The sequence below is a fragment of the Panthera pardus genome, unplaced genomic scaffold, assembly GCF_024362965.1.
Source record: "Panthera pardus isolate Hobbes unplaced genomic scaffold, ASM2436296v1 HiC_scaffold_8, whole genome shotgun sequence".
Taxonomy (NCBI): Eukaryota; Metazoa; Chordata; class Mammalia; order Carnivora; family Felidae; genus Panthera; species Panthera pardus.
Genome location: NW_026527013.1, coordinates 99,439,296 through 99,445,295, shown reverse-complemented (window position 1 = coordinate 99,445,295; position 6,000 = coordinate 99,439,296).

Genomic DNA, 6,000 nt, shown 5'->3' with positions numbered 1-6,000 from the left:
TTCCTTCCTCTATTTGTTCCCTCTTATCTTTCCTTTTATATTTTCTTGCCTGTTCCTTTCTAGGAGAGTTCTCTAGCTCATCTTCCAGCTTACTAATTTATTTTCAGTTTTGTTGAGTTCCTTCTTTATTTCAAGTCTCATGTTTTGATGCCCAGTTTCTTTCACTGCTATATTCATTCTTACAATGATTTGTGTCTGTTTTGTGTTCCTAATAATCTCTCTTATTTCTTTGAAAAATCTTTATTATGCTTAAAAAATTTTTTCTTCCATCTGGTACATTAAAGGTGCTTCATCTAGTACAGGTTGTTCAGTTTGTCTTTTTTTACAGTGCTTACACCTCAGAAAACGTCTACTTTGGCTGGTAATGTTTCCAAACTGAAGCAGCAAAAAGCCTAGGCCCTGTCTAGCACCATCAGAATGTTTTTGGTATTGGGGAGGGGATTCTCCTTGTAGAACAAGGTCTCTGATGTTATAATTCACTGTCTATCACTCATTCCACTTGTTTTCCTCCCCACCAACTAGGCAGCTGGCTTTGAAACCTTCCTATACCTTGGCCTACCATTTATCAAAAACTACCTCTCTGAACTACAATCACCTATTTCACACGGTATTGAAAGGAAAAGGGAAGAGAATGTGATAAATTCTTAAGGGTTAGCCTTCTGCATGTATGGGTTTTGTTTGTTTGTTTGCTTGCTTGCTTTGTTTTTATCACTCTTCACCCAAGCTAGAGAGCTCTTCCCCATCGATTGATCCAGAGCACAGGATGGCCCCTTGCTTTGAACTGTCATGCACCTCATACTTGGACCTAACCTCTTTCTGTCTCCCAGGATCTTCAATGTCAGCTTCTAGGATCCCTCAAACTTTTGTCTTTCTCTTTTAAGAAAGAGGTTGAGGTTCTCTTTTTTCCCTTTCTCTCTTGACAGGACCAGCCAAGTATTGTCTGGTATCCTAGTCCTCACTTATAAAATGTGTCTAAGAAAACATGTCAGCCCAGAAATATATTAAGGCTGAGTTTTCACCCAGAAAGTTGTAGCTTTACAATGATAGAAGAAGGTATTTCACAGACTTGAGGTGGCAGTTTTGTGCCAAGGTATGTAGCTTTTAGAAAGAACATAGCCAGGGTAAGACAGTATGACAGGCCTTGATAACTACATATACCTCAGTCATATTATTAACCTCCAGTAACTCTGCAGAGAATTTATCATTCATTTTCCTCTTTTTTTCCTCTCCTCTCCCCACTCCTCTTTCCCTCATTCCTGACTGACCTCTTTCTCTGCATGTGAAATGATCAGACGCTGCTTGCCCACAGCAATAGGAATCCACACAGTGGGGTGCAGGTAAAAGCGGATTTGCAGCAGGAAGTTTGGTGGAGGGACAGAGAAGCACTTTCCTCTGTAGTCAGAGGATTATGTCTAGACGAGGATGCCTGATTTGACTTCCAAATTAAAATACTGCAATGCAATTTCCCCAACAACAATAGGTGATTCTTATAAGCAAAGCAGTATATGGTTCTTTGCTCTTCTAATTGTAATGTCCCCTCTGATTTCTTCCATTAACATGCTTCTTGCCAGAAGCAAGTCAGACAATTGAGTAAAGACAGCTGGATTAATCATTCCAAAATATCTATAGTCTACAAAAGAAAAATATTACCAGAAATCGACAATTTTTATTTTCTCCCAAAGTAAAAATGTGCAAAGGACTATTCAAAAAATGTTATTTTATTTGTATTCTATGTTTATGTAAATTCACAAGAATAAGTGGTTTCCTATGACATCATCTTCCCTCCTAAGTAGATAATTAACTGACTGGTACACTTTCCAAAAGAAGGCTTTTACCAAATAAGGACTGTTGCAAATGCAAATGCACAAAGTGAACACTCGATGAATAGAAAAATAAGAGAAAGAGAAGAGAAAGAGTATACCTAAGTAACTCCTTCTTAAGAATAATAATGTTATTCATTTACTTCAGAATTTCTTATTCAGATAGTCTCAATTTATTCAATAAAGAAAGAAGGTTTATGAGGCTATTCTTCTGCATTCTTTAACATCTAAATCTATTTCATTATGACCAGAACCTATTTCAGCCAATTAATTTATCCTTCAAAAGTATGTCATAATCATTCCCTTCCTTCTTTCTATACCACTATCACATCCTTATCCCCTGTCCTTATCCTCTGTTTCAGTTACTATTGCTGCATAACAAACATGCCAAAACTCAATGGCTTAAAACAATTATTTAGTATTTATCATGTGTTTGTAGGCTGACAGGGGTTATTTGGGGCTCAACTGCTTCCTAACAATCTCTCTATAGTCTGTATAGACTAGCCAAGACATGTTCTTCTCTTGATGACAGCAGAATTAAGTCCAATCACACAAGTGCTTCTTGAGTCATACTAACATTCTAGCAGCCAAAACAGGTTACAACATCAAGTCCAGAGTCAAGGGGTGAGAGTGGTACGGTGGAAGAGAGAGGAAGTGAATTTTTGGAATTGTAATTTAACTTACCTTATCCCCTTATTTACATATTTTGATATATCAACCTCTTAGCCACTCTTGATGATTGTAGAATCACCCTTGTCCAATGCCTACTATGTATATTTTCCAGATTAGTCTTCCTTAAACAGCACTTTTATCATGTCATTCATCTCTTCTAAAATCATGAATGGATCTCAATTTCCAGCTGTACTTTGTCTAAAGTCTTCTTCCTGTCTTTCAACGTGTTTCTTTTTTTTTTTTTTTTTTTTTTTTTTTTTTTTATTTATTTTTGGGACAGAGAGAGACAGAGCATGAACGGGGGAGGGGCAGAGAGAGAGGGAGACACAGAATCGGAAACAGGCTCCAGGCTCCGAGCCGTCAGCACAGAGCCTGACGCGGGGCTCGAACTCACGGACCGCGAGATCGTGACCTGGCTGAAGTCGGACGCCTAACCGACTGCGCCACCCAGGCGCCCCTCTTCCTGTCTTTCAAAACCCTTCATGATTTGGCTATTCTCCATTTCCTCAACACATATCCTCCACTCTGATAAAGCTAGGCTCTCCAATATATTATGAACATCCTCATCTAGGTACTTTTGTTCATACAGTTCCTCCCACCACAAATGCCACCTTGTTTTCCCCAGTCCTAATTTCATCTTCTCCACAAAATTCCCTAGGTAATTTTCCCCAATTTATATCCCTTTTACCAAACATTGCCTGGCATTATAGTAAGTGCTGGAGATACCATAGGGAAAAACACCCAGTCCCTATATGATAACAAATTGGATAACCTAGAAGAAATGGATAAAGTCATAGAAACACCCAACCTTCCAAGACTGAATCACAAAGAAATAGAAAACCTGAATAGACTGATTACAAGTGATAAAATTGAATCAGTAATTTAAAAATTCCTAAGAAACAAAAGCCCAGAACCAGACCATTCACTTCATAGATGAATTTTACCAAACATAAAGAGTTAGTACCCATCTTTTTTGAATTATTCCAAAAAATTGAAGAGGAAGGAATACTTTGAGGGCAGCATTACCGTGATATAAAAAGCAGATAAAGACACCACAAAAAGAAAATTATAGGCCAATATCCCTGATGAATGTAGATACAAAAATTCTCAACAAAACATTAGTAAAACAAATATATCGAGTGGGATTTATTCTATGGATGCAAGAATGGTTCAACATATGCACATCAATCAACATTCTACATCACATTAACAAAACAAAGCATAAAAACCATGTACGATTACATCAATAGATGCAGAAAGAGCATGTGACAAAATTCAACATTGATTTATGATAAAAACTTTCAACAAAGTGGATACAGAAGGAATGTACTTCAACATAATAAAGATCATTATGACAAATCCACAACCAACATCATGCTCAACAATGAAAAGCTGAAAACTTTTCCTCTAAGGTGAGGAACAAGACAAGGATGCCCATTCTCACCACTTCTATTCAACTTAGATAAGATGTCTTAACCATAGCAATTAGGCAAGAAAAATAAACAAAAGTCACCCAAATTGAAAAGGAAGAAGTAAAACTGTCTTTGTAGATGACATAATATTATACAGAGAAAATCCAAAGGACTCCACCAAAAAGTTATTAGAACTAATAAATTAATCCAGTAAAGTCACAGGACACAAAACTAACATAGAGAAATCAGTTGCATTTCTATACACTAATAATATACTGTTAGAAAGACAATTTAGGAAAACAATCTCATGTACAATTGCATCAAAAAGAATAAAATACCAAGGAATAAATTTAACCAAGGAGATGAAGACCCATACACTGAAACTATAAGACATCGATGAAAGAAACTGAAGCCAATACAAATAGAATACTATTCCATGCTCACAGAATGGAAGAATTCACATTGTTAAAATATCCATATTACCCAAAGCAACCTACAGATTCAGTGCCATCCCCATGAAAATACCAATGACATATTTTTCACAGAACTAGAACAAAGAATCCTCTAAAATTTATATGAAACCACAAAAGACCCTGAAGAGCCAAAGCAATCTTGATAAAAAAGAACAAAGCTGGAGATATACCAGACTCCCTGATTTCAAACTATATTATGAAGCTATAGTAATCAAAACAGTATGGTAGTAGCCCAAAAGCAAATATAAAGATCAGTAAAATAGAATAGAGAGCACAGAAGTAAACCCATACATATATGGTCAATTAATCTATGACAAATGGGGGAAAAGACATTCTCTTCAATAAATGGTGCTGAGAATAGTGGACAGCTACATGCAAAAGAATAAAACTGAATCACCATCTTACACCATAAACAAAAACAAATTCAAAATTAGTTAAAGACTTGAATGTAGGACCTGAAACCATAAAACTCCTAGAGGAAAAGATAGGTTTAAGCTCTTAAACATATTAGCAATTTATTTTTAGTCCAGTCTCCTCAAGGCAAGGCCAATAAAAGCAAAAATAAATGAGATTATGTAAAATTAAAAATATTTTGTATAGTGAAGGAAACCATCAACAAAACTAAAAGGCTAAAAAACTAAAATATTTGCAAATCATACATCTGTAATGGCTTAATATAACAAAATATGTAAAGAACTTACACAACTTAATATCACACAACTTAACTAAACAATGGGCAGAAGACCTGAACAGACATTGTTTCCAAAGAAGACCTGATGGCCAACAGACACATGAAAAGATGCTCAACATCCGTAATAATGATGGAAATGCAAATCAAAAGCACAATGAGATACAGCCTTACATTTGTTAGAAGGGCTATTATCAAAAAGACAAAAAATAGCAAGTGTTGGCAAGGAGGTGAAGAAAATAGAACCCTTGTACACACACTGTTGGTAGAAATGTACATTGGTGCAGCCACTATGGAAAACAGTATAGAGTTTCCTCAAAAAAACTAAAACTAGAACTACCATATAATCCAGCCATTCCACTTTTGGATATTTATCCAAAGACAACAAAAACACTCATTTGAAGAGATATACGCACATTGTAGCGTCACTACAATAGTCAAGATATGGAAGGAAATTAAGTTTCCCTCAACAAATGAATGGATATATATATATATATATATATATATATATATATATATATATATACACATACATGCACCCAACACAATGGAGTACCACTCAGCTATAAAAAAGAATAAAATCTTGCTATTTGCAACAACATGGATGAATCTAAAGGGTATTATGTTAAGTGAAATAAGTCAGTCAGAGAAAGACAAATACATGATTTCACTTACATGTAGAATCTAAAAAACAAAACAAATGAAAAAAAAACAGACTTACAGATACAGGAAACAAATTCTTGGTTACCAGTTGGAGCAGGGGCTGGGGAGAGGACAAAGTAGGTGAAAGAGATTAATAGGGACAAATTTGCAGTTATAAAATAAGTAAGTCATGGGATATAATAATGTACAACATAGGGAATATAGTTAATAATATAATTTTGAATGGTGAGAGTTACTAGACTTATTGTGAAGATCATTTCATAATGTATAAA